Below are 15,374 nucleotides of genomic sequence, written 5' to 3'. Positions count from 1 at the left end.
GCAATTTTAAAAGTTCCAAAACCTAGTGTACCCACGATCAATTAGATTAGAAGCTCTCGGGGTGGAACTCGGGCGTCTCTAGTTAGCTAAGTCTTCCCAGGTGATTCCAGTTGCAGCCAAAGCTGAAAATCGTGCTTTCAGCTGCTAAGCGAAATTCTCGCGACCTTCCCAAGATGGTGGCCGCCGGACCACTTCCGCCTTTACGTGCGCCGGCACGGGGCGGGCCTTCCAGGGGGCGCATGCGTGTTGCATCTTTTCACGCTCTGCTCCCTCCTCCTTTTTCCCCCTCCTCCATTTTGTTCGCGGACGCTGGGGACGGTGGGAGCAGATCCATTTCCGGGTTGGCAAAAGGGGCGGCGGCGGCGAGAAAAGGAGCTTGCCGGGGGGCGAGCAGAACGGGACGGGGCCGGAGCGGAGGTGGCGGAGGATTCGCTCCTGGAGCCGCTGCGGCCAGGTCGGAAAGACACCAGGGAGGCTGGATCTATCGCTGAAATGACCTGCGGACCTGAATGGGAGGGAGAGCCGGGGGAGGGGGATTGGGGCGGGGCTTGAGGAGCGAGGGGGGCATTGGAGGAGGGGCCTGTGGGAGAGAGGGGTCCTGGGGGCGGGGCCTGAAGGGAGGGAGGCTGTGGGCTGGGTCTGAGAAACCTGGAGGAGAGCGGGCGGGGGGGAGTCTAGTCTCGAGAAGTGGTCCGGAATTGGTGTGGGGCGAGTGCTGACTGAAATGGGGAGGAAGGTTATTGAGAGACAGGAAATGAGGGATCCTGAGGGGTTGGGTAAGGTGAGTAAGACGGCAACTCAGGGTGAGGAACAAGGTAATCGTGCGCAAAAAGAGAGATGGTGAGGGAGGACCTGTCGGGAACTGGTAATTAACAGGATACTCTGGGTGAGGAGGCCACTGAGACATTTGGGGGTGGGGGGCGTTGGTGAGTGAAAACCTATGGTTGAAAGGATAGCTGAGGAGATTGCTTACCCTAGAGGGAATCTTGAGAGCGTTAGTTGAGAAGAAATGAGAACTGAGTTAAAGATTGGGATTGGGAAACGTTGGGGTTTGCACAGGACCAATCGGCAGTTTGGGGGTTCAGGTTGGAGGGGTGTGAAGTCTTAGATCTGGCCCCCTCCCCCCAGGATCCACCTCCTTTTTCATGCTGTTGCTTTTGCCGTACATTTCAGTTTCTGAATGACTTAACTGCACGTTTTTGGTGACTTTTTTTTTCTTTTCTTTTTTTTCTTCTCTTGTTGACAAACCAGAAGAGAACCTCAGGGAACCTTGGATTTACTAAGTAACTTTGAGGCAGATCATTCAACTGTCTTATTCTTTTCCCTTTGGGAATGTGGGTTTGAGACCTCTCTGCCTCTAAAAGATTGTTAACCAAAAACGATCTTTAAAGTGATTGCAGGGAAGCCATCTCTGAAAACAAAATTGAGATAGTAATATTTAGAAGACTTGTCTTTCTCAGTTTCTTCTTTTAGCCTTACTCATTTTTGTGTGCCAAGAAAGAGTTGGTTTTGATTTGATACATGTCCAATTTTTAAACTTTTCTCAATGTCACCTTTGAGTAGCCAAAAATGTGATAGTGTTGTGTTACACGTATTGGCTGCCATCAGGACGGAGATGGGGAAGTTAGAATTGGGAATGAATGAGGTCAATTAATGGGGAATGGGGGAGAATGCAGTATTTTATTTTTTAGCCGCCAGAGTATTTTTCTCTTGACAAACACTTTCCTCATGAACTCTTTGAAAAATAATGTTTTAGACAGTTGAGCCTTTTGTTTTGGTCCAGTCATTTTGGCCCCATTGCCAGTCGGTAGGGACTGCCTGTGGACTTTATTGTTAATCCTTTAACATCTTGATTGTTCTCGTTTTTTCTTTGGAAAGAATACTCGGGAGTTCCCGTCGTGGTGCAGTGGTTAACGAATCCGACTAGGAACCATGAGGTCGCGGGTTCGATCCCTGCCCTTGCTCAGTGGGTTAACGATCCGGCGTTGCCGTGAGCTGTGGTGTAGGTTGCAGACACGGCTCGGATCCTGCGTTGCTGTGGCTCTGGTGTAGGCCAGGGGCTGCAGCTCCGATTCGACCCCTAGCCTGGGAACCTCCCTGTGCCGCGGGAGCGGCTCAAAGAAATAGCAAAAAAGACAAAAAAAAAAAAAAAGGCAAAGAATACTCTAAACCCTTTGCCCGCAGGTGAACTTGTTTAGCTTCGAAGTGTGCCTGAAAGTCTTGGCATTTCTGAAGTCTGATGTGCATTTGCTCGAGAGGGGGCAGTCTCTAATGCTCCCTCTCACTTGATATCAGAGTACTGTTTACCTTCGTCAGTACTGATTAGTTAGGTGATGTCAGCACAAAGGTGAAATGAGGGGATGGTGGAAGGTGTTGAGAAGTGCGGAATTTTCAGCTTCCCTCGATGGCTTTTATGACGAGAATAGAGGAGTTCTGTTCCTTCGAAGAGAGAATTGTCAGATGTTCTTTCTTGACTTCTTGGGCTCTTCGACTGGGGAGAGGAGCCTGGTGTTCTTGAATCTGTATTCCTATGGCTCTGAAGTAATTCTGAAAATCATGGGCTGCTGGTTCAGGCTGTTTCAGCAAACCAAGGTCTTCGTACGAACCCCAGGGAGAGCTGCACATATATACAGAAAGTCCCTGATTGCCGTGGTTCCAACTTCACAGTAAATTATAGGTGATGTGCCTTCGGTAGAAAGTGTACTTCAGTTTTATGTGTTTCTGGAATTTCTTTGGTACTCTGAACCCCCCCCACACACACACCTGTGGCATGCTGGAGTTCTGGGGCCAGGGATCGCACCTGGGCCACAGCAGCGACCCAAGCCACAGTGTGAGAACACTGGATCCTTAACCCAGGGTGCCACCAGGGAGCTCCCTGAATTAATTTTGATCTTTTCCTGGGATATTGGTATTTGGTACAATACTCTTTTGTGATGCTGAGAGGCAGCAGATAACAGAAGCTTGCAGTCAGCCAACCATCACAAGGGTAAACAACTGATATGCTTATCACCATCTGTGCCCATACAACTGTTGTTTTTCACTTTTAGTACACTATTCAATAAATTACATGAATTACATGAGATATCAATACTTTATGATAAACAGGCTTTGTGTTAGATGATTTTGCCCAACTGTAAGCTCGTGTAAGTATTCTGAGCATGTTTAAAGTAGATTAGATGTATTAAATGTATTTTCTTCTTTAGGGCCTCATGTGCAAGTTCCCGGGCTAGGGGTTGAATCGGAGCTGCATCTGCGACCTACACCACAGCTCATGGCCACACCAGATCCTTAACCTACTGAGCGAGGCTGGGGGCAAACCTGCATCCTTATGGATACTAGTCAGATTTGATACCACTGAGCCACAATGGGAACTCCCTATTAAATGTATTTTGACTGAGGGTATTCTTAGTTTACGATGGGCTTATCAGGATGTGACCCGTCTATACACTTATTTGGGGGTAGAAACTTCCTTAATATTTTGCTGTCATTTCAACCTACATTATGTTATTCTGGTTTGTTTTCAAGAAAGTTTTGAAATAAGTTGTGGAGGCCCAGAGCTCTAGGCAGACTTGGTATAGCCTGCTTCTTTCACATAATGATTTTCCATTTTTCCTATCCTGTCCTGTGTTTCCATTGCTCTTCTGGGGCCAGTCCTCAGTGGAGAACGGCAAATTACACATTTTTTTCTTCCTTTTTAGTCTCTGGTGGGCATCTTGTCTGTGTCACAGTTTGATACCACCAAATTGAAAGGATTCCTGGCTGCTTCAAATGGGAAGGGTGACAGAAGCTGAGCTGGGTTTCCTGGCCAGAGAATGGACTCTGTCAAAGCAAAGAATAGTTGCAGAAACACAAACCAGGACCTTGAAGCTGTGACTAACATTTTGGCAACATGCTTCCCTTTGCCAAATAACTTCTTTTCTTCTTGAGTGTGATTGTTGATCTCCTTCTCAAAGTAGGCTCTTGTTGCTGCTGTTCTTCACACAGCCCCGGAGCAGAAGTTGGCAGAGTTCCGGTTGACTGTCTCTTGAGTGATATGGCCCGGATTAGAGTAGATGGGGTGTTCCATGTCAGAATGAGGTTCGTTGGCAGTTCCCGAGAGCTACTCTGCAAGGAAATAGAGGCGGTGCTCTTTACTGAATGTTCTTAAACTCCTTTATGTTTCTTCTAAATTCAAAGCTATTTCTTATTCATCTGGTGATTAAATGCAGAATCATTGCCTTTGCCTAGCTTTGAAAGTCCAAGGCATTGAGGAAGAGAGAAAGAGTGTTTCTGACTTTTTTTTTTTGCCTCACTCTCACTCCCAAGCCTTTGAGCCTGGGGAGCCATCGGCAAAATTGACCAGCATTTCTTAGTATTATCATAGAGGAATATTTAAAAATACTGAGTAGAGGGGTTCCGGTTGTGGTTCAGCAGATTAAGAACCCGACCAGTATCCATGAGGGTGTGGGTTTGATCTCTGGCCTCACTCAGTGGGTTAAGGATCTGATGTTGCCACAAGCTGCGGTGTAGGTCACAGATTTGGCTTGGATCTGGTGTTGCTGTGGCGTAGGCCAGTGGCTGCAGTTCCTTTTCGACCCCTAGCCTGGGAACTTCCATGTGCTGCAGCACGGCCCTTAAAAAAAAGTACCGAATAGAACTTCATGGAGAGAAACAACATAGGCTATACTAAATACTTAATTCTACTTAGTAAATGCTTTTTTGAATATATTCTACTTAGTGAATACCCTTTTTTTTTTCCAGGGGCTAATTATTTGAAGATAACTGTCTCCATTAGGTCTTCAGTGGATTATGGCAGTCATTTCTTGCAGTATATGACAGTGGCTCTTGTAATATTGAAGATAACCCCCAAACAAACTCTCTTCTTGGTAGCCCTGGATTCACCTGCCATCATCAATCCCGAGTGTTCTGTTGTTGATCTGCAGGTTCACAATCAAAGGGCGTCTGGGGCTTTGATTGTGGTAACAAATATATTGTTGAAGTTGTGTTTAATCTAGTCTCCTGAAGAGTGTCTTGAAGTTTGGCAGATCTGTGTATATAAAGAATGTGTGTAGATTTCCTTCCCGTTCTAATAGTTGGTTTTTTAAACATTTTTGGTTTCTTAAACTTCATGGATTCAAATTAAGTTCCATTTACATTGAGGCCCTGAGTGAAAGTAATTTGTTTTCAGTTGCTATTTATGACAGTTCTTCAATGCAAATTCATCAATCTCTGTGCTTATAGAAATGCAGAATCCAATAATTCCCTCACCCTTTTTTTCCTCCCAGTAATCCCTCTGTGAAATAGTTTGTATATGTCCAGATTGGGATAACTGGTTTAAAAAAAAAACAAAAAAACTTTTGTTTTTCTTTTTGGGTCTTTTTAGAGCCTCAGGTATGGCATATGGAAATTCCCACGCTAGGGGTTGAATCAGAGCTGCAGCTGCTGGCCTACACCACAGCCACAGCCACGCCAGATCCAAGCTATGACCTACACCACAGCTCCTGGCAATGCAGGATCCTTAGCGTATTGAGTGAGGCCAGGGATCGAACTCTCATTCTCATGGATGCTAGTTGGGTTCATTACCACTGAGCCATAACAGGAACTACCCCCCCAATTTTTTTTTTTTTTTTTTTTGCTTTTTAGAGCTGCACCCTCAGCACGTGGAAGTTCCCAGGCTAGGGGTCGAATTGGAGCTGAAACTGCTGGCTTATGCCACAGCCCCAGCAACATGGGATCTGAGCCTTGTCTTTGACCTACACCACAGCTCACAGCAATGCCGGATCCCTGACCCACTGAGTGAGGCCAGGGATAGAACCCACATCCTCGTGGATACTAGTTGGATTAGTTTCTTCTGTGCCACAAGGGGAACGCTAAAAAAAAAAAAAAAAAAATTCTTAAATGGTCCAGTCTGCTGTGGTTCGAGCTGTCCAAGATTTGTAAATGAGTTTTCTTTCTTTCCACTTCCACCTTCCCAGTGCTCAGATGTAGGCAGCATGTTTGTCATCAAAGATCCAGGTATGAGATACTTAAACTCTTTCTATCACTGTCTTTTTAAAAAAAATTTTTGGCTGTACCTGTGGCATGTGGGAATTCCTGGGCCAGGGGGTCAAACCTGTGCCAGAGCAGTAACCAGAGCCATTCCAGTGGCAATGCCAGATCCTTAACTCAGTGAACCACCAGGGGACTGCTTTATCTCTGTCCTTTAAGGACAGAACTGTCTTTCTTTTTCTTTTTTTTTTTTGCTTTTTCGGCTGCACTCATGGTATATGGAAGTTCCCAGGCCAGGTGTTGAATCTGAGCCACATCTGTGACCTATGCCACAGCTGTGGCGAAGCTGAATCCTTTATCCACTGTGCCACAGCAGGAACTTCAGGACAGGATTGTCTTTAACAAATTTTATTTTTAAAAAAAGATAATACATTCACATGGCCAAAATTTGAAGGGTTAAAAAGGGTATATGGTGAATAGTCTGTCCTCAGCCCTTGTTTACTCATCCAATTTGTCCTCCTAGAGTCAACTAGTATTGTCAGTTTCTTGAGATCCCTTCCAGAGACAACATGTACATATAAAGCAAATATATATATATGTATATATTTCTTACATTTTTTAAAACGTGTAGCACACTAGTAATACTTAATCTGCATTTTTAAAAAGACTTAGATTAGCATTCTATATAAGCAATGAAGAGAGTTGACACCTGCAGTATACTGGCAGACATTTTTTTTATTTTTTAATTTTTTTGCTTTTTTTTTTTTTGTCTTTTTGCTATTTCTTGGGCCGCTCCCACGGCATATGGAGGTTCCCAGGCTAGGGGTTGAATCGGAGCTGTAGCCACAGCAACGCGGGATCCGAGCCGCGTCTGCAACCTACACCACAGCTCACGGCAACGCCGGATCGTTAACCCACTGAGCAAGGGCAGGGACCGAACCCGCAACCTCATGGTTCCTAGTCGGATTCGTTAACCACTGCGCCACGACGGGAACTCCTATTTTTTTGCTTTTTAGGGCCACACTAGCAGCATGTGGAGGTTCCCAGGCTAGGGGTCGAATCGGAGCTACAACTGTCCACCTGCACCACAGCCACAGAAACTCGGGATCTGAGCTGCGTCTGTGACCTACACAACAGCTCCCGGCAATGCCGGATCCTTAACCCATTGAGCAAGGCCAGGGATTGAACCCACAACCTCATGGTTCCTAGTTGGATTCGTTTCTGCTGCACCATGACAGGAACTTCCTGGCGGACATTTTAAATGATTCCCTGGCCTGGGAACTTCCACATGTTGCAGGTGTGGCTGAAAGCAAAACAAAAATTAGTAAAGCTGGAGTTCCCGTCGTAGCGCAGTGGTTAACGAATCCGACTAGGAACCATGAGGTTGCGGGTTCGGTCCCTGCCCTTGCTCAGTGGGTTAACGATCCGGCGTTGCCGCGAGCTGTGGTGTAGGTTGCAGACGCGGCTCGGATCCCGTGTTGCTGTGGCTCTGGCGTAGGCCAGTGGCTACAGCTCCGATTCAACCCCTAGCCTGGGAACCTCCACATGCCGCGGGAGCGGCCCAAGAAATAGCAACAACAACAAAAGACAAAAGACAAAAAAAAAAAAAAAAAATTAGTAAAGCAAATGATTCCAGTCTTTTGCTGTTAAAAGTTATGCCCCAGTGAATAACCATATAGATTTGGCCTTTTGCATTTGTGATTATATCTGTAGGGTGAAGCTGATTTTTGAGAGCCCTGTTACACATTTATTTGACAGGAGTTTTTGAGCTCCCATGGTGTGCCAAGCACTGTGGTAGGTGCTGGAGATAAACAGCAGTGAACAAAACTGACTCAGTCCTTGCACTCATGTGGTCAGGTCTAGTGGGGAAAACATCCATTAAACAGGTAATTAATTACTCTTGCCATAAGTGCTGTGCAGAAAGCTAATGGGAAGCCTAACCCCGGTTCATTGGGAAGGCGGAGCAGTCAGGGGAGTCCCTGAGGAATTGACTTTTAAGGCTGCAACCTAAAGGATGAGGGGAGGACAAAAGACTGTTCTGACATTCTAGGAGAAGGAAATGGCATAGGCGAAGAGCCTGAGAGGTAAAGAGCGAGGCTGTTTTGAAGAGTGGAAGGAAGCTCCAGTGTCTGGAGCTTAGGGATTGAGAAGCAGAGGGGCAGGAAGCAAGGCTTCGGAGGGTGAGCTCTCCAAAAATACAGATAAATACCGTGGTGAATTTGGAGCTCAACCTTTCCAGTAGAGACTTTTTTCTGTCAGTTCTCTCCACAGATAGTAGTTTACTAGAGTTGATGCTGAAACCGTCAGTATCATAAAGAGATCTGATGCTTGTACAGTGGAACATGTTTTCACGGGAACTTTCCTGGATGAAGCCTATTCTTTTAGTCTCGATTTTACGTCCTGCAAATTAAATTCGCATAACTGGATTAGGTCTTAACATTGTAGGCTCTTGGGAATTGGTTTGGAGACCACTGGGGAGCAATTCTTAGATTATGGAGGATGATGGGATTGTTAGTTTGCCAGACTTGCTGTTTGGGAAGCAGAAAAACCTAGTCACTTCTAGGGAATATTGACTGGGATATTGTAAGCCTCATGGGGCTGGAGAGAGAACATAGATGTTCTTATTGTGAATGAGTGAATGTGATATTCTGTCATACCCATCATCGAGGCCATATGTCTTTTTTTCTCTTTTTTTGGTCACACCCGTAGCATGTGGAAGTTCCTGTGTGAGGGATCGAACCTGCAGTTGCAACCTGTGCCACAGCTGTGGCAGCATGGGATCCTTAACCTGCCGTGCCACAGGGGAACTTCTGAGGCCATATATCTTAACATGACGCGTAAGTATTATTGGACATGCAGATGAATCAGGCCAGGGGACATTATAAGTCTGAATATATGAAAACATTTTTATCTGCTATATTTGCAGTATGTTTTATATTGACTTTTGTTCAGAAATTATAGTACTCTTTCTCAAAGCCCACACGGTCCTTTTTGATTTAGTACTTTTCTTGTGTAATTGAATCAGCTTGCCCCGTTTTCGCAACTTAAAGCGGACTCTTGGTTTGGATTGTTGATCATCACTAGTGATCAAGGAATGAAGATGGGGGGATTTTTCTAGCGTTTCAGCAAGGAGCCTCTGTGTATCTGATGGCTTAAGGGTATTAGAGTGAGAAGAGATGCCTCCACAGTCAAAGTCACAGCTTTGTTATTAGATTATCTGTGGTGAGTTGGGACTTAATTTATTATCTTTGAAATGAGGCATGACACGTCTCTCCATGTGAAGTCTGGATCAACACTTTATGGAACATTTGCTTGAGTTTTCTTTCAGGCCTTTTCTTAATGGAGACGGTCATCACTGATTTTCCTTACTTCCGACTGTTCTCTGCTTTCTGCTTTATTTGGGGGGTGTGCAAATGAAGGGAGGCACCTGGAGGTTGAGGGTGAGTGCTGTGAGATGGCCAGCCAGAAGAGCTGTTTTCTGTCGTCAGTGACTAGGTTTTAGCCTACCTGGTAACAAGTCTTTTAATCTCATTAGCAGTTTCTTAAAACTTCTAAAGCAATTCTGACTGCAGATGTTGGTTATTTTTGTCTTTCAGTTAGTTGCATTAAATTGAAAACAAGGGGTTCCCACTGTGGCACAGCAGGTTAAGTGTTGTCTTTGCAGCGGCACGGGTTCGATCCCCGGCCCGGCACAGTGGGTTAAGTATATGGTGTGGCTGCAGCTCTGGCGTAGGTCCCAGATGTAGCTCGGGAACTTCCATATGTCTCGGATGCAGCCAAAAAAACAAACAAACCCAGGACCTAAAAAGGGGCCAAGATAACTTAATTTTAAGATTTTACCCCTCTCTTTTTGTGTTTACCTTTGCAATTAAATTTTGGTCATGAATGCTCGTGGTGGCCTAGAAGTTCCTCACATCCTTGACCTGTGGTAGAGTAAGCTCTGGGGTGGTGAATGTTTGGTTACACCCAGGCTGTGGCGGAGATTAAGGTCACATTAGGCAGCCTGTTTCCATCAGAGTTCAGCCTGAGACACAGATTACTTTGGTTTGTTTGGGATTTTACCACCTGCCTTGGGAACAGATACAGTATTGACTTTATTTTTTGCGGTTTTGGTCAATCTGAAGTTTGGTTTTGCTTATACAGTGTTAGTTTTTTTTTGGCTTTTAGTAATTTTTTCAAAAATCAAAATAGTGAAAATATATAGTTTAAGGAGTTAAATAGTACTGTAAGTCTTATAATGTAAAAAGCTGCTCCATTTCTCCTTGTTTGCCCTCCATCACTTTTTTTTTCGCCTTTTCTAGGGCTGCTCCCTGCGTCATATGGAGGTTCCCAGGCTAGGGGTCTAATTGGAGCTGTAGCCTCTGGCCTTCGCCAGAGCCACAGCAATGCAGGATCCAAGCCACGTATGCGACCTACACCACAGCTCACGCAACGTCGGATCCTTAGCCCACTGAGCGAGGGCAGGGATTGAACCTGCATCTTCATGGATGCTAGTCAGATTCATTTCCACTGCGCCATGATGGAAACTCCAAAAACAAGCCATTCTTGATATCTCAAAGATTACCAAACCATTGGAAGGCCATGGGCACATAGGTTAGGGAAAACCACTTGCAGGGATTGTAAGAAACTGTAGCCATTAATCTTGGCTGCTGTAAACGCCAAAGCAGGCAATTTGCAGAATATTGAAAACTGCTACAAACCACTTGTCTGTCATCTGTTGGAGGCCACATACTTGCTATTGGAAGATAATAATAACATCTGCTTTCCTTCCATCTTCCTTTTTTTTTTTTGTCTTTTTAGGGCCACACCCACAGCGTATGAAAGTTCCTAAGCTAGGGTTCAAATCAGAACTGCAGCTACCAGCCTATGTCACAACCACAGCAGTGCTGGATCCGAGCTGCATTTCCAGCCCACGGTGCAGCTTGTGGCAACACCAGCTCCTTAACCCACTGAGCAAGGCCAGGGACTGAACCCATATCCTCATGGGTACTAGTCAGGTTCTTAACCTGCTGAGCCACAATGGAAACTCCCCATCTTCCAGATCTTGAGCAAACGGCTTGTGCTGGTGGAATTTAAGCTGCAGCCCCATTGGAATTCCCATTGTGGCTCAGTGGTAATGAACCCAACTAAGTAACCCTGAGGATGCAGGTTCGATCTCTGGCCTCGCTCAGCAGGTTGGGGATCTGGTGTTGTGATGAGCTGTGGTGTAGATGGGAGATGTGGCTCAGATCTGGCGTTGCTGTGGCTGTGGCGTAAGCTTGCAGCCTACAACCCCTAGCCCAAGAACTTCCATATGTCAAAAGTGTGGCCCTAAATAGAAAAAAAACTGCAGCCCCATTGACGGGATTCTGAGAAGGGTAGTTTCCAGGCGTCCAGCCTTCCTCCTCTCCCATGAGTCCAGAAGGGAGCAGTAAGAAGACAAAGAAGTAACAAATGGCTGTGTACTGTGATTATATTTCCTTCCTTTTACTTTTCCCCCCAAATATAATAATTGCCTTTTCTTTTTTTTTATTTTTTGCTTAATTTATTCAGTATCAATCATTCATCCCAAAACTCAGAGAGACGTATCTCTTTTCAGTGTGTTCAGACACATCAGTGGAGCCTCTTCCAAAGGCCTTATGGAAAAATGTTCATAGGCGGGGGGCCTTTTGTTTTGAGGGCTTGTGTGTCTGCATCATCTCTTTTCTACCCTCATGCTGGTTAGTTGTTTGACTAGGTGTGAGATATTATGTTGGGGATCATATTTATTTGGAAATTTTAAGCCTTGCTTTGTGGTCTTCTAACTTTCAATAATGGTGTTATGAAGTTTGATGCCATTCCGATTTTGGAGTCTTCGTGCGGAATCTGTTTTTTTCTGAAAGATTTTAGGGTCTTTTTTTTTTTTTCTTCCCCCTTTCTTGACTGCGCCAATGGCATGTGGAAGTTGTGGGGCTAGGGATCAAACCTGCGCCACAGCAACAACCCAAGCTGCTTGCAGTGACAACGCCAGATCCTCAACCCACAGTGCCACGAGAGAACTCCCTGGAAGCTCTGCTTTAGGAGCATCTAAACCATTTATTGCTATCCTAAGTCTCCAAGGCAGACTCCTTAGGCTTCCCCTAATATTGCTTTTGTATTCAGACTGTGTTTTAGTCTGTCTGGCTTTGGTCTGGGTTTCTAAATTAGAATGTGTGTCCTTCATCTGATGAACTCCTCTTTTTTCTCGTTAAGTGCTGCCTAATGGTAATAACTTTGGCCTTGAGTGACTCCATTTTTTTTAGCCAACATTTCTAAACCCACTGGTTCCTGGGATGTGTGGGTGGGGAGGAAATATTAGTTATGAACATTGAGCTACTTTCAGCATCATTTCACTGTCCAAATCCAGGAATCTGTTGTTTGTTTGTTTGTTTTTGTTTTCGAGGTGGAGCATTGACTCAGGCTTTAAAAACAAGTTTACTATCTGCCTTAGATTTTTGCAGCATCATTTTTGGAGATGTTAAAGCCCCATGATTTGAAATTTGTTTTTACCTTTGACAGCATGAGAGGGCACATTTGCTTCTTTTTGTGTTATAGATCCCTAGGCCTTGGGAGGAAAAATGGTTGGAACTTGTATTCTCAGTATGTAAAACTTCTGGAAATGAGGTGTGTGCAGCTGCTCCTTGGTTGCTGTGAATCGCTTGGAGATCAGACGCAAAATAGTACCTGTCTTGGTCATGTTGTAGAGGCCAAGGGCAATGTCCTAGTTATTAGTTGTTAGGAATCCTGTGGCTTTTATTAGCTAAAATGCAGCCTGAGGAAGCCATGTTGGCTCTGGCATAAATTTACATTTTATGACGAACAGTTCTGTGGAAACAGCTCGAATAGATTTTTGCAAGTTTCATTGAAACAGTTTTGGTGAATGAGAGCACAGAAACAGTGCTAAATCTAAAGTGTTATTGTCTCATTGATTATTGATCACTGGCTGTGCTTTCAAGCATTACAGCACCTTGGGGTTGTTTTTGGTTTTGTTTTTTTGCTTTTTAGGGCCACACCTGAGGCATGTGGAAGTTCCCAGGCTAGGGGTCGAATTGGAGCTGGAGCTGCTGGCCTGCCACAGCCACAGCCACAACACCAGATCCTTAGCCCACTGAGTGAGGCCGGGGATCACATCCGCCTGCTCATGGATACTAGTCAGGTTCTTAACCGGCTGAGCTCAACAGGAACTCCAGCACTTTGAATTATTACTGATTTACTGCAGTTGACTATTTTCTGTATGTGTTTCTCCACCTCCCAATTTCAGTACCTTCAGGATTTTCTCTGTGCTTTGAAGGCAGGAGTGGTCATTCCTTGATCTCTGTTTAGGATGAATTTTCAACGTTCTATTTACATTTGCTCTCTCGCATTAGTTATCTCTAGTCATCTTTTTTTTTTTTTTTTTTTTTTGGTCTTTTTAGGGCCGCGCTTGTGGCATATGGAGGTTCCCAGGCTAGGGGTTGAACCAGAGCTGTAGCCTACGCCACAGCCACAGCAACTTGAGATCAAGCTGTGTTTGTGACCTACACAATGCTTGAGGCAACGCCAGATCCTTAACCTACCGAGTGGGGCCAGGGACTGAACCCACGTCCTCTAGTTGGGTTCGTTAACCACTGAGCCACAATGAGAACTCCCTCTAGTCATCTTTTTAATGAAGCTACTCTTCACAGCTATGGCCCTTTAACTGAACACAAGAATAGACTTCTCATTGATTTGTCATCATTTTAGATGTAAGGACTGGGCTGCTGGGTTGCCCTGTATCTGGGAATCATAAGCTGTGGTACCTAATATTTATCACATCAGGTAGTCAAAGAATACATAGGCTTCTGAGTTTATGTTTGTATGGCTTTTGAAAAATAATCTGGGACAAGAAAGATTAGGTGTAAAAGCTGAATTTGGGGATGCATACTTATGTTCTTATTAGAAAAATTACGTTTGAAAGGATTTCATCATATAGTTAAATATCTTTCTTCTGTTTCCATCATTTTCTCTTTCAGGGTTGTGTGCTGCTTATAGCAGTGAAAGGTCATTGATGTAAAAGGTAAAACATTCAGGTTTAGTTGTAGACGTTCTAGGATTTTCAGTTTAAATAATTGTGGTGTGCCTGTGATTTTTTAAATTACTTGTTGGATCAGTAAGATTTGCTGCATAGTTGAGCTTCCATGATAGAAAATGTCTGCAGTTGGAAAATGATTTTTTTCCCTTATGGAATAGCCTTGGAATTTTAATTAATTCCATTTCCACACGATAGAAGTCTGTTTCACCAGAGGTTTGACAATTTAATTTCAAGAGGGAGGTAGCACCTTCTCCATTGAGAGAAGAGGGCTGTAGATTATTTTCAGACTATATAAAGCCTTTGTTGGCAGGAGGGCAGTAAAATATGTGTAACAAGAAAGTTATTTAGCCTGTTTGTCGTTTTTTTGTATTTGGCTGTGCCTGTGGCATGTGGAAGTTCCCAGGCCAGGGATCGAACCTGTGCCACAGCAAAGACCTAAGCCACTGCAGTGACAGTGCTAGATTCTTAACTGGCTACACCACAGGAACACGCCATGTTTCACTGTATTTAGAGAAACCAAAAATGCTTTAGTAGAAACTCTCTACTATGTTCTGTCCCAGAACTCATTAAGGTGTGTTCATAATTCTGCATTGACATCAGTTCCCACGTAATTATAGGAACTTGTTTGGCTCCTGCAGAGACATGTGAATACTCTTAGGTAGCTCCTGGCTCTTCTGCCACGTTGGGGTTCTGTGGCATAAGAACTGGATGCCATTATGCCACTGTGGTAATGAAATCCTGCTTCCCCATGCTGTGCTGCCTTTTCTCTTTTTCTTTTCTTTCTTTCTTTCTTTCTTTTTTTTTTTTTTACGGCACCTGAGACATGTGGAAGTTCTCAGGCCAGAGATCAAACCCTAGGCACAGTAGTGAAAATACCGGGTCCATAACCTGCTGTGCCACCAGGGAACTCCCCTACTGTACTGCTTTTGAGGAGCAAGGTTGAAGGGCAGGTAGACAGGTATTCAGATTACCATCAGGTGACTTTTAACCCTGGAAGGGTTCCAGGTAGTACTGAGGTCCCTAGCTGTGCTCAAGCCAGCAAGATATCAGGTACAGTCTGTGGATTAATGAATGAGATCATTGATGGAGCGTGTTTACTTTGGGTGCGAAGCTGGCTTGTTTCGACGTCTTTGGCTTTATAGGCACATTAGATGGAGAAGGATGGCCTAAAAATGCCCCAGATTTCATCTACCGCTCCTCTGCTCACCTTGTTTTAACTCCCCTGGCTTTTTTTTAGCTAGTTCTCAAAACACATCAAGCTCACTCCCATCTCAGGGGGGTTTTCACCTTTATGTTAATTATTTTTGGAATGCTCTTTCCCCAGATGTTTGTAGGGCTTAGTCTGCTCACGGAGAGACTT

General features: G+C 44.6%; 1 protein-coding gene across 4 annotated transcripts in view; it reads left to right on the top strand.

Moving 5' to 3' along the window:
• WIPF2 (WAS/WASL interacting protein family member 2) overlaps positions 284 to 15,374 on the top strand; it is a 45,508-nt gene continuing 30,417 nt past the window's right edge. The window contains exons 1-2 of one of the 4 annotated variants that reach the window (XM_005653907.3): positions 284 to 454; positions 13,956 to 13,999. The gene's annotated coding sequence lies outside the window, so the exon portion shown is untranslated. Of the gene's footprint in view, positions 455 to 639; positions 782 to 8,676; positions 8,805 to 13,955; positions 14,000 to 15,374 lie in introns of those variants that run through there. The other 3 variants (XM_005653906.3, XM_021066132.1, XM_021066134.1) reach the window with 3 other exon arrangements.

This window comes from Sus scrofa, chromosome 12, assembly GCF_000003025.6.
Source record: "Sus scrofa isolate TJ Tabasco breed Duroc chromosome 12, Sscrofa11.1, whole genome shotgun sequence".
In the NCBI taxonomy this organism is placed as follows: Eukaryota; Metazoa; Chordata; class Mammalia; order Artiodactyla; family Suidae; genus Sus; species Sus scrofa.
This window is presented reverse-complemented; position numbering and strand designations above follow the sequence as displayed.